This window comes from Marmota marmota, unplaced genomic scaffold (assembly GCF_001458135.2).
Source record: "Marmota marmota marmota unplaced genomic scaffold, marMar, whole genome shotgun sequence".
Classification (NCBI taxonomy): domain Eukaryota; kingdom Metazoa; phylum Chordata; class Mammalia; order Rodentia; family Sciuridae; genus Marmota; species Marmota marmota.
This window is the reverse complement of record NW_026000108.1, coordinates 2,536,051-2,550,920: the sequence shown is the minus strand read 5'-3', so window position 1 is coordinate 2,550,920 and position 14,870 is coordinate 2,536,051. Positions and strand designations below refer to the sequence as shown.

At 52.5% G+C, this 14,870-nt stretch overlaps 1 protein-coding gene across 3 annotated transcripts in view; it reads right to left on the bottom strand.

Moving 5' to 3' along the window:
* The window catches only part of Rgs12 (regulator of G protein signaling 12), a 115,625-nt gene extending 100,819 nt beyond the window's left edge, over positions 1–14,806 (bottom strand). For all 3 annotated transcript variants that reach the window (XM_015481904.2, XM_048784082.1, XM_048784083.1), the window contains exons 1-2: positions 14,543–14,806; positions 5,634–5,641 (exon numbers count right to left, since the gene is read on the bottom strand). The gene's annotated coding sequence lies outside the window, so the exon portion shown is untranslated. The remainder of the gene's footprint in view (positions 1–5,633; positions 5,642–14,542) is intronic.
* Positions 14,807–14,870: the final 64 nt, after the last annotated feature.

Genomic DNA, 14,870 nt, shown 5'->3' with positions numbered 1-14,870 from the left:
GTGGTGGAGGAATCTTGAGGCCACCACAATATCCACCTCCTGTACCAACTTCCTTAATCCATTCACTAGTTTCTCCCTATTCTCTTGGAACTAACTCATTGATCATTTTCATAATCATTCTTTGAGTTCTGCTATGGTTCAGATGAGGTGTCCCCCAAAGCTCACAAGTGAGACAATGCAAGAAGGTTTGGGTATCCCAATCAGTGAATGAAACCCCTTCCCTACCCTGCAATGCAAGGATACAGGCCACTGCATTAAGGCCCCAGGGACAGAAGAGCGGCACAAGCCACCAGTTCTGCCAAGACTCCAGCAGCAGATTGCTCCTGAGGAACAGGGCTGCATAGCTGTGGAGACCAGTTGGGAGCCACTGACCACTGAACTTATAAACAATGATCAGTGGTTGCCCAATAACACCTGCCTGACTAGTTGCTCCAAAAATTAACAGCCTACCTCCCAGCGCTATGAACAGGCAGGACTGTCTATATCCAGAGAGCCAAGCGCAAAAGTCCCACAAAACAGACCTTCTAAGAGGGCACAAGTCACCTGAGAACACGCAGGCCAGGCCCCAGCAGAGGTGCCACCTATGAGGTGCCAAGGGTCTGCTGGGTGACGACAAAGGATGAAGCACTGGGTAGGGAATTTCAGCAGGACCACACCCCGGACATCCCCAAACACCAGGTCCAGCCCACAGTGCCCCAGGCACCTCACACCTAGACCCCCTGGGTAAGGAGTGCAGATGGTCCAGCTCGGTCCCAGGCCTCCAACCTCCAGCAACTCCTGAAGGGCAGGGCAGCCGGACACGCAGCTTTTCCATCCCCGCCTCAGTGCAACTGCCCACCTCTAGCTGGGAAGCTCCCAGACGCACCTCTCGTGTCTGCACCTGTCCTGCTCAGACTGCTGAGACAGTGAACCAACTTGCTCTCGTCCTGGAGCTCCCACTGATGCCACTGTCTTATTCATCCACACTGAACTGTGCTGGCCCTTGGGCACAGGGCTGGGGGCTTGCCGCAGCTTGACCACACCCTGTCCCATGCCCCTCACCAAGGGTCAGCAGATGAAGCAGAAGCAATTCTTCAACTAGGTTACAGCCCCTCCTTTAGCAGCCACAGACAGGTGCCCACACACACTGTCTCCAGGACAGTCTTCCTATTGATTCCTGATCACACCAACCGATCTCAAGGTAGTTCAGTCAAGAGGTGCAACTCTAAGAACCTGATCAGCACCCACAGTGCTGCTGAGCTCCCAGTTCCCCAGCATGCCCATGGGGCCCAGATGCTCCAGGGAGGGAAAGTACCACCTGCCTCTCTAAAGACCTGGAATGTGAGATGACAGAGTGGTTCTAAAGGGCTTCTTGTCAGGCACAGCTTCTTAGGTATGAATGCAGCACCCACCCCCTCAGTGCCCAGGAGCGCTTCAGAGAGTTCCAATGACACAGCCAGCTGTTGTGCCCATGTCCACCCCACATCGGTATGAACACCTCCTCTGTGCCAGGCACTCTTCTAGGCACAAGGGAAACAACAGGGACAACAGCCCGCCCTCAGGGCCCTTGCTGTAGAGCACATGGCGGCAGTGTGTGGACAGTGAGAACCAGGCAGCAAGCCAGGCGAGAGCCCACTGGCTCACACCCCATCACCCACCTCCTCTGCACTCACCTCTGCAATGTTTTCCCACCCCCACTCCACATGGGCTTCCACCACAGGCTCAAATCACAGTGCCCTGCTTCCCTGCCCTGATGTACACACATGTGCATATGTGGTCCCCTCAGGGTTTCTAGAGACCTGCTCTAATTTGAACGTGGTTTGTCCCCACCAAAACTCATGTTAAAGCCTAACTCCACAGGGCAAAGTTATTGAAAGGTGGGGCCAAGTGAGAGGTGATGGGTCACAGGCAGGAGTGGGAGCAGGTTTGTCATAAGAGCGAACCTAGTCCCCACTCCTATTTCCTCTCTTGCCATATGATGTCATCTGCCATGTTATGACAGTCAGAAGATCCTGACCAGAGGCCAATCAGATGGGGCCACTCGAAGTTGGACTTTCATACTCCAAAACTGTGAGTCAAATAAACCTCTTAAACTTACAGAGCACCCAGCCTCAGGTATTTCCATTACAGCAGTGGAAAAGGGACTGAGACAGAATCCACAGCAGTGTGTGGGGGCCGAGCAAATCCCTGCACTGAGCAAGTACTCTATCTGCAGCTGTTGAGCCAGGGATTGAAGGGGTGTTCCAAGAACCAGTTAAGCTGCAATGTTCTTAGATCTCTCCATGTGACAGAAGTTATTATTTTTGTCCACATTACAGTCTGGATCCAAAGGCCCATGTGGGAAAGGCTTGACCACCAGCCCATGGTGCTACTGGGAGGTGGTGGAACCTTCAGGAGGTAGAGCCTAGCAAGAAAAAGTGAAGCCATTGGGGTGTGTCCTTAGAGGAGTGCTGGGACCTCAGCCCCTTCCTGTCTCTTTGCCTCCAGACACACCAGGCAGACAGCGCTGCTCCATCACGCTCCCTGCCAGGATGTGCTGCCTCGCCACAGATCCAAAAGCAGTGGCACCCAATAGCCACCGACTGGGACCTCCAAGGCTGTGAGCTACAGCAGACTTTCCTCAGGGGACCCACCCCTCACGATCTGTGTGCGGGAGGCTCACAAAAGGCCATGGCCCAGTACCAAAGGTTGGTGGGGACTACATGGTCACCATGGGAGAGCCTGCGCCTGATGGACATGAGGCTGGGAGCAGGGAGCAGGGAGCACAGGGCTCCCAGCTCACAAGTTGACAGCAACACTCCGAAAACAGTGAAAGGCTGGAGGGGGAACCAAACACGAGAAGACTGATGAGAGCCCACCAGGGAACATTTCCCAGGAGCCTACAGCAACAGGGACGTCTAACCTCCAAGAAAGGAAGCTAGGGCCCACCTTCACTCTCTATCCTCAAACCCCACCCACCACCCCTAATCCCTTTACCTAGCTGAACCCAACAGATGCTGCCAGCCCACCTGCCAGGATAACCAGCAAGGGAGCCGTGGATCCCATCCACCCCACCCCAGGATGCTTCCAGCCAGCACACAGCAGAGTGCTACAGGGCTGGGGCAGCCAGCCAGACCACTCCCCTGCCCCACTGGGTTGCCTTGCTGCCGACTGCATGTGACCCACATGTGCGGACAGCACTGCCTTCCCAGAAACAGAGGAGCAGGTGACACCCTAGATGGATAAGCAAGGCAGGGCAGAAGCCCCCAGTTAAAACCCAATCACACAACAGAATTTCAAAGGCACAGGAGAGGGGACCCTGAGCAAAGATGACCTGTTACCACACCTGTTTTCCATCCCCCTGGGAAGCACACCTGCACATCTCCTCCTGTCCACATGTTCTCTAGATGCACGTTACTGTCATCTACCTCTGCCATCCGACCCCTGCTCTGAATGGCCCATGGCCTCCATGGCCCTCATGCTCTAGCAGGCCTTGTCCAAGGAAAGCCCTTCCTTCAGGGTAGCAGAGCACTGTGAGGAGCACAAGCTGAGAAGGACATCACCAGTGGGGCCTACAGGAAGCTCACGGGTACTGTTCCTCCCTGCAGGAGCCACGTGCAGAGAGCTTATCTGGAGGAGAGTCCAGGGCATAGCTTTGGCCTGATAGAGTGTCGCCAAGGAAATCTGTGGGAGACCTATAAGGTTGTTGGAAAAACCCATGTCTGCAGAGACCCTGCCAGCTGTAAGTGAGGGGTCAGGAGTGGCACCAGAAGAAAGCAGCCCCTGACTCCTGAAAATTCTCCTGGCAGAGAGCAGGCTGGGAAAACGGCTCAGTTGCAAACAGGTACTATCTCTGAGGAGGCGGCAGGACAGCTGGGAGAGGGGAACCAGAAAGACAGAAGGCTGGGTGGGGGCTACTATTCACAAACCTTGAGGTCTAAGGGACTTCCAACGAGCGAGTCTGGATTTCAGGATCCCTGTACCCCAACTCCTGTTGACCTCCCACTGTGCCTCACTTGAGCATCAAGGTCTCCACTGGTATTCTGTCTCCACCATGACTGCATCCTGGGTGTGGGTGGGTGGGCTGATAACTCACCTCAGTTTCATCTACAGAGCCAGGCACCCCATCCACTCCTGAGCAGACTGAGCTGAGCTCAGGGCAGGGCCCAAGGGAGCGTGCTTGGTACACGGGAGGGACCAGCAGTGAAGAGGGCTATCGTGCCCTTGGCAGCCCTCCCCTGGGGTACAGGCCGACCTAGCAACAAGCTGAAGGAAGCCATCTTATCTTGTGATAAGACGTCCCTCACAAGATCAGGTTACAGGAGGACTGTGGCTTTTGTCTTGCTCATCCTCTCCCTCACCCAAAGGGCTCTGAGTGGCCTTAATAAGACACCTGCATGACAAGGAACAGACGCCTTTCCAGGAGCCAACGAGGCAGGACGACTGCCAACAGCAACCCCAGAGGCAGGTCTCCTGTCACCGCCAACAGCCACAAAGTGAGCTTGCAAGGGCTCCTGTCCACTACCGCCTGGCCATCACCTTGACCATAGCCTCACCAAGGCCACATGGAGATCTCTGACCACTACACTGTGAGCTAATGAGCACTGGCTGCTAGAAGTTGCTCTTTGTGGACAAATTGTGTAGAAGTAGATCATGCAGCTTGCAATGCAAAATATGAATATTATCATTGGGTATGCTACCATTCCTACTATAAACACATAAAAATAGTGTATTTCTTTCTAGGTAGCAATGCATAATTGGGTATTTTCAAAAGCGCTCTCCCAAGGGAGAGAAGAGGAGATCATGAACTGAAATTGAATACCATGCATGTAAGAGTTTATTGGGATGAACCTAACTACTACGTATAATGTATAACTATAAAGTTCTAATTTTAAAAAATAAAAAAGCATTCCCCAAAATCATGTCTGTATTGTGATGACCAAGGACACCATGCTGCATGCACCAGAAACAAACCAACGACAGAGTGGAAGATGTGGCCCAGGATGTGCCTCTGGCTAGCTGCCTGGTTGACCCCAATCTCAGCCTCACCACCTGAGTGTGCATCCCATTCGACCAAAAAGAAAACCAATGCACAGCACACCCTAGGCCAAGCACATGGGCAAACGCACCAAGCTCCCCGAGAATCTCTACCAACAAGAATTACTCCCTCCAGGGGTGGGGATGTAGCTCAGGTGGTAGAGTGCTTGCCTCGCATGCACAAGGCCCTGGGTTCAAAAGGAAGGAAGGAAGGAAGGGAGGGAGGGAGGGAGGGAGGGAGGGAGGAAATTACTCCCTGTTTCTTGGGGTTGGGCTAATATCCTTGACAAATTCATATCTCCAAGCAGAACATGTGTGACCGGGTCTGGGAGTAGGCCAGCAGAAGAGCACCACATGCAGTGCTCCATGCAGCACACCCACCGGGAAGGTCCCTGTGTGGGTCTTTTAAAACTTTCAGTTCTTAGGCTTTAACAGTCCAGGCCAAGTGCCAGGGACACGTGTGTCAAGTGCATCAATCCCGGTCTCCCAGAGCAAGCCCCATCCGCCCTGTCCAAGTCAGTTCCAATCAGACATCCTCCCGCCACGGCTAAAGAGAAGCATGGAGACTCATGTTTAGAAAAGAACTCACCCAGGGGCTGGGGAAGTAGCTCAGTTCATAGAATGCTTGCCTCCCATGCACAAGGCCCTAGGTTCAATCCCCAGCACTGCCAAAAAGAAAGAAAAGAACTCACCCAAACAGTAAAGCAGTTCTCAGACCACGAAGCATGGAAAACATGAATTCAAGAATGAGATAAGAGAGAGAGAGAAACTAAAGACAGGTAGCCTTAAGCAGGTCTTGCTTCTCTGGGAATATTTTGCCACTGTTAAAGCCCAGGGACACCAAAGGGAGTGGAATTCAGAAAATAACACAGCAAAGAAGCAGTTACACTGACGGCGCACTCATCCACACCGAAAGCGGAAGCACTGGCCAAGCTTAGCTGGCCCCTCTAACCTCATCCACAGCACATCACGGGTGGCTTTGCTTGTTCCTCAGGGGGCTCAGCTCCCTGCTGTTCACCTCCCCCAAGAGCAAGTCAAGCGAGCCAGCGGCACAGGAACCAAGGCAAGGAGGGGCCGACTCCCGAGTGCCCAGGGCCCTGGTGGAGGCCCAGCATGCAGGGTTTGTGGAGACAGGACTCCAGCACTACTCCAGGAAGCCTCACCAGCTCCAACCCACCAGCACTTTTCTTTGGGTGAAGAAAGTCCAGATTTAGCAGAAAAGATACTATCTTAAATTACAAAGTTCTGTTTTTCTGGTTCAAAAACATTCAAATTTTACATCTCCTTGAGTGATTCTAACGCTTTATAATGTAAAGTTTACATCAAGCAAAATCCAAAGTCTAACTATTTGACAGAAACAAGCTTGTACAAGCTCCCTGATCCAACAGAAAGAAATAAAAATCAAGACAACTGGCGATTAGAAAAATAAAGACCCCAACTACATGACCCCATATTGACTGGGTTCACACGTACAGCACGGACGGCACATGGCATCCGTCTGCAGTGTCAGGAGACAGACAGACGCACAGGGTAAACCAGCATCCACTGTGGCCAGGTGCTGCTGCCAAAAAAAAAGCCGGGACTCTCCTCAGTCACTGCAGGACTCTCCATGTGCTGGGCTCCCTAAGACACTGCAGTGACCTACTTGGTAAATGACATTAGGTTCTGCTTCCCACAGACCAAGGACTCATGGGGGTCTCCTTTACTGCAAGAAAAGCAGCGCACGCTAGGCAGACAGCAGCCGAACTTCTGACGGGATCCAGGAGAGAAAGCCAGTGGGAGAGGGTGGGTGGGCCCGTGGCAACCAGCACTCACTGTGGCCCAGGGGGCCTGGTCCTCAGCCTGCTCCTTCAGTGTGGCCACACCTGATACCACCCACCCCTGTCCTCACCTTCTCTCTGGTGAATAGCCACTGCTTATCGACCCTTCCCAGAGCCTCTCCCCCTTGGGCCACCCCCACCCTCCATATGCCTCCCACAGCGACCTTTCCTCATGGCCTGTGACTTTTCTGCCCATTCACTGGGTCAAACTGTTGAGTGGCTTCTGTGTCCATGCCAGGTAGACAACCAGAAATGGCCCCACCTCCAGGTCCAGCAGCCACTGGGGAACACAGACGAACAGGCCGAGACCATAATGCCCAATGACTACAGGCAGGGACGAGCAGGAGGGCATCGTTTGCATGACTTCTGAAACTATCCCTCTTCCTCCTCCCCAGCACCCTAGCACCCCAGCTCAGCTGCACCCTCTCCCGGAGACCCCCACCTCCACCTCCCTTTCTCTCCACACCCTGCTGAGCACCTGCCTGCAGACCAGGGCCTGCACTGTGCTTCGCTGTGTGTGGCTTTGAACCACTGCCTCCAGCTCTCCACTTCAGTGCTGTGGGTACACACAGATACCCTCAAGAGTGCGAGGACCCATTCCTGTGGGCAGGAACAGGAGCTGTCAGCCACAAGAAACCAGAAGATCTGGTCACTTTAGGACACCAGCCACAAAGGTCCCAAGACCTCAGAATCCTGTGAAGTTCAGAAGTTCCCACTGCAGAGGCTGCAGCACACAGACCCGGCTCACACACCAAGGCTGCAGCAGGCTCCCAACTCCTATCCACCCCAGCCAGCCAGGGCCCATGCTGGCATGAGCACCCCTGCCAGCCCCTTGCACTTGCCTGGGCCTCAGCTTGGCAACCACCAAGCTTCAGGACAGACAGAGACATGCTGAAGCCACTGTTTTTTCAGGACATGGTCTCTACAGCTGAGGGCACCACAGTGCTACTTTTGATCCCAGAAACAAATACTATTTCAAAATCTTTGAAATACTGAAAAGTAAACCATCCCAATTTTTCCTGTTTGTTTTTATTTGATTGTCTGCTTGTACTTTATTTCTATTTGTGGTTTTCAGACCTGTGAAAAACAGGACTATACATAGAGTTGATGGATTTAGCAAACAAAAACACAGGCTGTGCTGTCACATTTGATTTCAGATAGACGATTAATAGCCCTTTAGTGTAAGTGTGAGCAGTAGGATTTCCTCCCGCAAGTCCAGCTGTCCAGGGTCAAGGCTGTGCTCCAAGGCTGCAATGCCTCTTCCCCATCACCCCTGTCTGGGAATCTCACTGCTCGCCTCCCACCTGCTTCCTTGCACAAAGTGCATGGTGGTGAGCACAGGACAGGAGCAGGCAAAGCCACCACCACAGCCTCCTCTCCTCAGCCCAGTGTCCAGGAGAGACGCCAATCAGCTATTCTCATCAATACAAGGGTCTCACCTGAGGCCTCCTACCACCTAGCAATCCACCCGTCCGCCTGCACCTAGTCACCCCTACCAATCCCAGGGGAAAACAGGTGCTGCCACTATTCACCTGGGGCCTTCAGAAGTCAAGGGACTCCCTAGCTCTCAGCATCTTACTTGCTCTCAAGACAGCAATAAGATCTTTGCAAACATACAAAGCACCATCAAGCATGTGCAGGATAAGCTGTGAGCTTGTCCAGCACACACAGCAAGACCCCATGGGAGCAAGAGACATGGGTGGCCAGAGGAGGCTCCTTAGGCAAGAGGCCTGTCCCACTATGATCCAGTCCAAGCAGAGTAGTGGGATGAACTGTGACAGTATTTGAAAACAGTCTTTCAGCTGGGATTAAGTCAAGGATCCTGAGAAGTGGCGATAATCATGGGTTATCCAGGATGGCACTAAACGCAATCACAAGTATATTAAGAGGAAGCAGAGGGAGGCCTCACTGAGAATGCCACGTGGAGACAGAGGCAGAGACTGGAAAACTGCAAGCACAAGCCGAAGGATACCTAGAGGCACTTGGAGCTGGAAGAGGCAGGAAGGGTCCTCCCTCAAGCCTTCAGAGAGAGAATGACCTTGTGGACACCTTTGACCTTCAGAACTAGGATGAGGTAGGTTCTGCTGATTAAGCCTCCAGTTCCTGATACCTCCTGACAAAAGATGCAGGAAACTCATATGAGGGATGAACTCAGGGGGTTCCCCCGCTCCTGGACCAACTGCTAACCCCCACAGTAAGGAAGCCACCCAGCTGCTAACTCCTAAGTCCACAGCAGTGGTGTGGCTCTGACTCCCCCCAGGGCTGGACTCCAGGTGCCTAGCATAGTAGGGGCTCTGGCTAGTGGCAGTCTGGCACCTCATCCCAAAGTGCCTCCCTGGGAAAATGCTCCCTGGGCTGCAGCTCTGGACAGTCACACCCATTGCCATCTCCCACAGCATGGCACCTAGGAGCTCCCTGACACCAAGGAGCTCAGCAAAGGCCCAGGAACCCTGGAGGGCATGCCCACTCCCAGTGTTGGCACCACAGCAGAAGCCTTCCAAGAACTCCCTGGGTGTCAGCCCTACCCCTGCCATCTTCCACACATTACCCATTTAATCCCCACTGAGGCCTTATTATTAACCCTCTTTCGGACCTCCCTCCCACCCCTTAGAACCGGGTCTTGCTCTGCTGCTCAGCTGGCCTCAAACTCCTGGACTCAAGCGCTTCTCCTGCTTGTGCCTTTCAAGTAGCTGAGACTAGAGGAATGCAACACCACGCCTGCCCTCCTTTACAGGCAGGAACTGTGGCATGGGAAAGTAGCTTGTCCAAGGTAAGACAGGTGATGAGGGCAGGTGTAGACAGGGTATCTAAAGGTACTGACTGTGTCTCCCCTTCAGCTCTCAGCAAGCCTGGACAGAGCCAGAGCCCAAGGGCTGTCTGCCTCTGGAAAGGCAAAGAACCACCCACAGTTCCTATCCTTAAGGAGACAAGAATGCATAGTGCCACTAGTCAGATCCACCCACACCTGGGAAGGCACTCTGACCCCACTTCGGACCTAGAAGTCAAGCCAAGAGCAAGAGCAGCATAATTCCCAGTTTGGCTTTCCAAGTATGAAACAAGAAAACTGCCAAAGACCAAGGCCTGGCTACTAACCAAAATGCCAAGAGGTCTATTAGTAAGTTGACAAATTTTCACGCATTCTCCCATGCTGCTACACCAATTTCAAACCAGGGCTAAAATACATAAACCAACCACAATCACACATTGCATAACAATGTCTCAGTCAATACAAGGCTACAACAGTAGTTCATAAGATTAAAGCACCAAGTGACATGGTAGCTGACTCAGTTGATGAAGGTATACGCTATGATGTTTGTAGGACACGTCACCCAACAACCTGCTTCTCAGAATGTCTCCCTTTAAGTGACACAAAGGTGTACTTAAAAGGTCCAAGAGTGGGCTGGGGATATAGCTGAGGTGATAGACTTCTTGCCTCACATGCGCAAGGCCCTGGGTTCAATCCCCAGCACCACAAAAAAAAAAAAAAAAAAGGTCCAAGAACACTATGAAATCGGGCAGGGACTAGAAGGGAGTTATCTCCAAAAAGAGGGCTACACAGGTAAGATATGTTTGTACAAACAACTGGAGCCCAAATAAAAAGTCACAATCACCCCCAGCTTAAAGAGTCGGAGAATGGAGTTTGGGAAGGTAGGGCATACTACAGAGTGAGAAGCAATTCAGAAAGGAGGTAGCTGAGATGGTGAAGCAACACTTTCAAAATCCTGAGAGACAGCCATCCATTTAGAACTCTTTTTTTTTTTTCTAAATTTTTTAATATTTATTTTTTAGTTTTCGGTGGACACAACATCTTTATTTTACTTTTATGTGGCGCTGAGGATCGAACCCAGCACCCCGCACATGCCAGGCGAGTGCACTATCGCTTGAGCTACATCCCCAGCCCCATCTAGAATTCTATACCCAGATAAACTAAAAGGTAACTGAAGAGTAAAATAAACATGTTTTTGAAATCAAGAACAAAAAAAAATCTATGTGGTATTTCTTGGGTATCAAAAGACTAGAACTTCAGCAAAATGATGAGTGAGCCAAGTCAGAGAAGAGGAATCCAGGAAAGAGACCCAACACGGAGGAAGAGAGCACAGGGCAACCCCAGGTGACAGGTGGGCAAAGGTCTCCAAGAAATCAGGACAGACTGCAACAGGAAGGGTCTCCCAGCAACACAAGCAGTGGGTGGCTAGTGTGGGGATATGAGGAAAACCAGCTCTGACAGATCAGTGCTGGCCACACACACGCACAGGGCTATGTGCAAAGAAAACTGTGCTCCAGGGTCCTGCTCCGCTCAGGAATGAGCAGTCCTTAAGAGTCATGAAGATGTGGGTGATGGTGGCTAACTTCACCAAAAGAGGTGATATGATACAGATGGGACACAGGGGAAAGGAGGGTGGGCAGAGAGCTAATGTTTCCTTCCACCTGTGAGAGGAAGCAAAAGATAAGTCTCAAGTAAATTCTACAAGGGCAGCTCGAAGCCCAGGAGATATCAAAGGACAGAACAGCATCTCTGGGGGCTGGGGCAAGTGACACAGAACAATAACATTTGATTTTCAATCCAGGAACTCAGCTTTCTGCCAAGTGTCCTGCAAAGAAAACCCAAATTGCTGCTCAGTGACACACAGAAAGCAGAAAAATATATGTAAGTGGCATGTAGCGTGTGCCTGTCCTCAGTGTGTACCTCTCAAGACTGCATGAATGAGGAGAAAGATGGGGAAGGGAGCACATCGGAACACCCCCAAGAGTACAGGGTTGGGGACAGCAGGGCCATGGAAAAGGAAAGAGGAAAAAAAAAAATAGAAAGGCCATACCGCGTGCTCCTTTCTCATTCCTTTAACAGCAGACCTTAAAAAATACAGGGAAAGGGCCTCCAACCAGGGCTCCTGCCCAGAGCCCACACCAGCACCTCCATGGATGACTCTGGGGAGCTTCTGAAATAGTGCTCCCTGAAAATCATAGGTCAAGTTGCACATGCCCGGGGAAAGAGCTCATTTTTGAAGGAAGAGGATTGTTTTCATCAGCTTGCCAAAGGAGACGGTCCCTGCCACATCCCAAAAGAGCAGTCAGATCACTGCAGGGACCCTCACAGTTGGAACTCGCGTCCCAAACAAGGTTTATCTTCCTAAGACACCAGTTTCCAAGAAGGATCCAGCTTCCCCTCAAGGGCAGGGCAGTGCAGGTGTGGCAGGGCCCTTGGCAGACCCATGCAATCTGAGGAAAGCAAGTGAGACCATGCACCCTCCACACAGAAGAGGGAAAACCACAGGAACATTCAAAATGGCATCAGGAGCGATGAGTGGGGCTAAACAGGAGCCTTAAAGATACCCAGGTCCTTGGGCTGGGGTTGTGGCTCAATGGCAGAGCACTTGCCTAACAAGCGTGAGGCCCTGGGTTCAATCCACATAAAAATAAATACATATAATATATAAAAGTGGTTATTAAAAAAAGATACCCAGGTCCTGATTCCCTGAGACTGTGAATGTTCCCTCTTAGGACAACAGAGACCTTGCAAATGGGAATAAATTAAGGATCCTAAGATGGCGAGTGGATCCTATATTATCCAGTTGTCCTAAATGCAATCCCAGCATCCTGACAGGACCAAGGCAGAGGGAAAGCAAAAAACAGAAGAGAAGGCCACGTGACACAAAGCAGCCATGAGCCCAGAAATGAGGCCAGCCTCCAGCCATGAAGAGGAAAACAGAGGGGTTCTCCCAGAGCCAGGGGAAGTGCCTGGGAGACAAGCTCCGACTTCTGGCCAACAAGTTTCTGTTGTTTTAAGCAACTAAGTCTGTGGTGCTTTACTATAGCAACAGCAAACTAATTCAAGTGCTAATTACAAAGTAAACAAAATGTTTACAGGAATTCCACAAATTCAAATGAAGCGCAAAACTTCCAAGCCTGCACCATGTTGTGTGCGCCAGCTGCCCAGAAAGCTCCAGGTAACTTAACAACTAACCTGTACAGCGCTTCTCTCTCAGCACAACGCTTTGCTTGGCCCACTCCAGATGACCAATAAACCAATAAAAATAAAAAACAATGGATCAGAAACCCACAGCCCCAACCTTCCCAGGAGATAAGCTGAGACTTTCCTTCCTTCCTTACTCTGAGAGCTGAGACTCAGCACAGCCTTGACTCCCTCAATCTCCACCTCCAGATTTCCCATATGTCCCTGCCTATGGCAGCCAGGCTTGCTGGGACCCAGCCAACGCCTCCAGGCCTCCATCTCCAGGACCACACCGTCCCAACATCCAGCGCCACAGCCTCTCATGCTGGCAACAGCCCCTTCCTCTATGAGACCCTACTCTAAAATAGAGGGCAAAAAGTGAGCCAGCCCCGCCCCTGGATCCCCTCCCCTACAGCATGCAGGACCCAGGCAGTGCCTCCCTCATCACCTGCTGACCCTCCCCATGACAATGCACCTTGGCACCCTCTGGCACCAACCCTTGCCCTCTCCCAACCCCCCACACCTCCAGCCCAAGTCAGGAGCCTTTCCTCATCCCTTGGTTTTGCCCACCTCACTGCCCTGTCTTGCCTGCCTCTGCTCCTCTGTCACAGAAGCCTCCCTGCTTGTCTTCAGTCACTTAGGCTACAGTCTGAACCTGGCTGAGAGTAGGTTCCAGCCTCAAGAGATATCACAGCAAAGTCTGGACTTGCAGCTTTCAAAGAAGACCAGGGGCAGAGGTTATGGCTCAGTGGTAGAGCACTCCCCTAGCAAGTGTAAGGGGTTCGATCCTCAGCACCACATAGAAATAAATAAATAAATAAGATGGGGATATTGTGTCCAACTACAACTAAAAAAAATATATTAAAAAAAAAAAAAGAAGACCCAGACCCACATGCACCCGCCCTCACCATCCACAGGTGTGTAGGGACACCTGCCCCACTGACCCTGCCTAAGCCCTGCCCCTCAGTCAGCATGGCTTCTCCATTTGAAGTGCTCCTAAAACTCAGGTCCTGTGTCAGCCCTGTGCACCTGATATCCTTCATCTAGTCCACCAAACCACTGGGAAAGGTGCACATTTTTATTCCAATTTTTCAGGGGGAGAAAGCTCCCAATGTTTCTAAAGATGTAAACACAGTCTCTCCAGTTTAGAATCAGTTTTGCCCTCCCCACATCACTTCTGGGTACAAGTCTCAACTCCCTTCAAGGTTTCCAAGACTTTTCTTAAGGTGGTCTCCTGCCACCAGCCACCCTCCTTAGGCACCACAGCCTGCCCTGTGCATGTGCCTCTTCTCTGTGAATTGCCAGCCAACTGCCTGCCACTGCCTGCCCGGGAAGGAAGCCCAGCCACAGAGCCCTAAGGTGCTGCTATGAAAATAACTGACAGGACCATGCTGCAGGTGGGACAGAGCCTCCCAACCCTGGAGCAGCCCCACAAGCAGGCCAAAGAGGAAATGGAGGTACACAAGAGCTGACCACCAGCCCAAGGGCACATCCTGAGCAAATTGGCCAGGAAGGTGAGAGGCCAGATGGTCCAACAGTGGGCCAGCTCCCCAACTACACTCCAAAAGTCTGGGACTGACTCTGTGTGTACTCCACAACTCTGAGCCACTCCACAACTCTGAGACCCCTCTGTCTACACTCCACAACTTTCTGTCTGCACTACCCCACTCTGAGCCCCTTCTCACTGCACTGCCCCACCACTCTGAGCCCCCTCTGCCACACGGCCGCACTGAGCCCCTCGGTGCACGCCGCAGTCCCCAGCCTCGCGACGGCTGACCTGCGTTCCTGCAGTGCACTTGCAGAGTTGGGTCCCTGGAGACCGCCGCTGCCCAAACAATGCGGCCGCCCGCTAAGTCCGACGAGACTCCGGACCGGACCCCAGCGCTGAAGCCCGGCCAGCTTCCGGGCCGCGTTCCACCCCGCACGGCCCAGTCCCGGTCCCCCGCCCCCGGCCGGGCCCCAACTCGGAAGCGCTCCCCGTCGGGCCGGCGGGACCCCCCTGCTGAGGCCCGCGGCCGCCGCCCCGGCCCCGCGCGCCCCGGGCCGCGCGAGTTCCCGTAGGCGCGGGAACAAAGGAGGCGCGGGCGGCGGCCCAGGAACAGCCG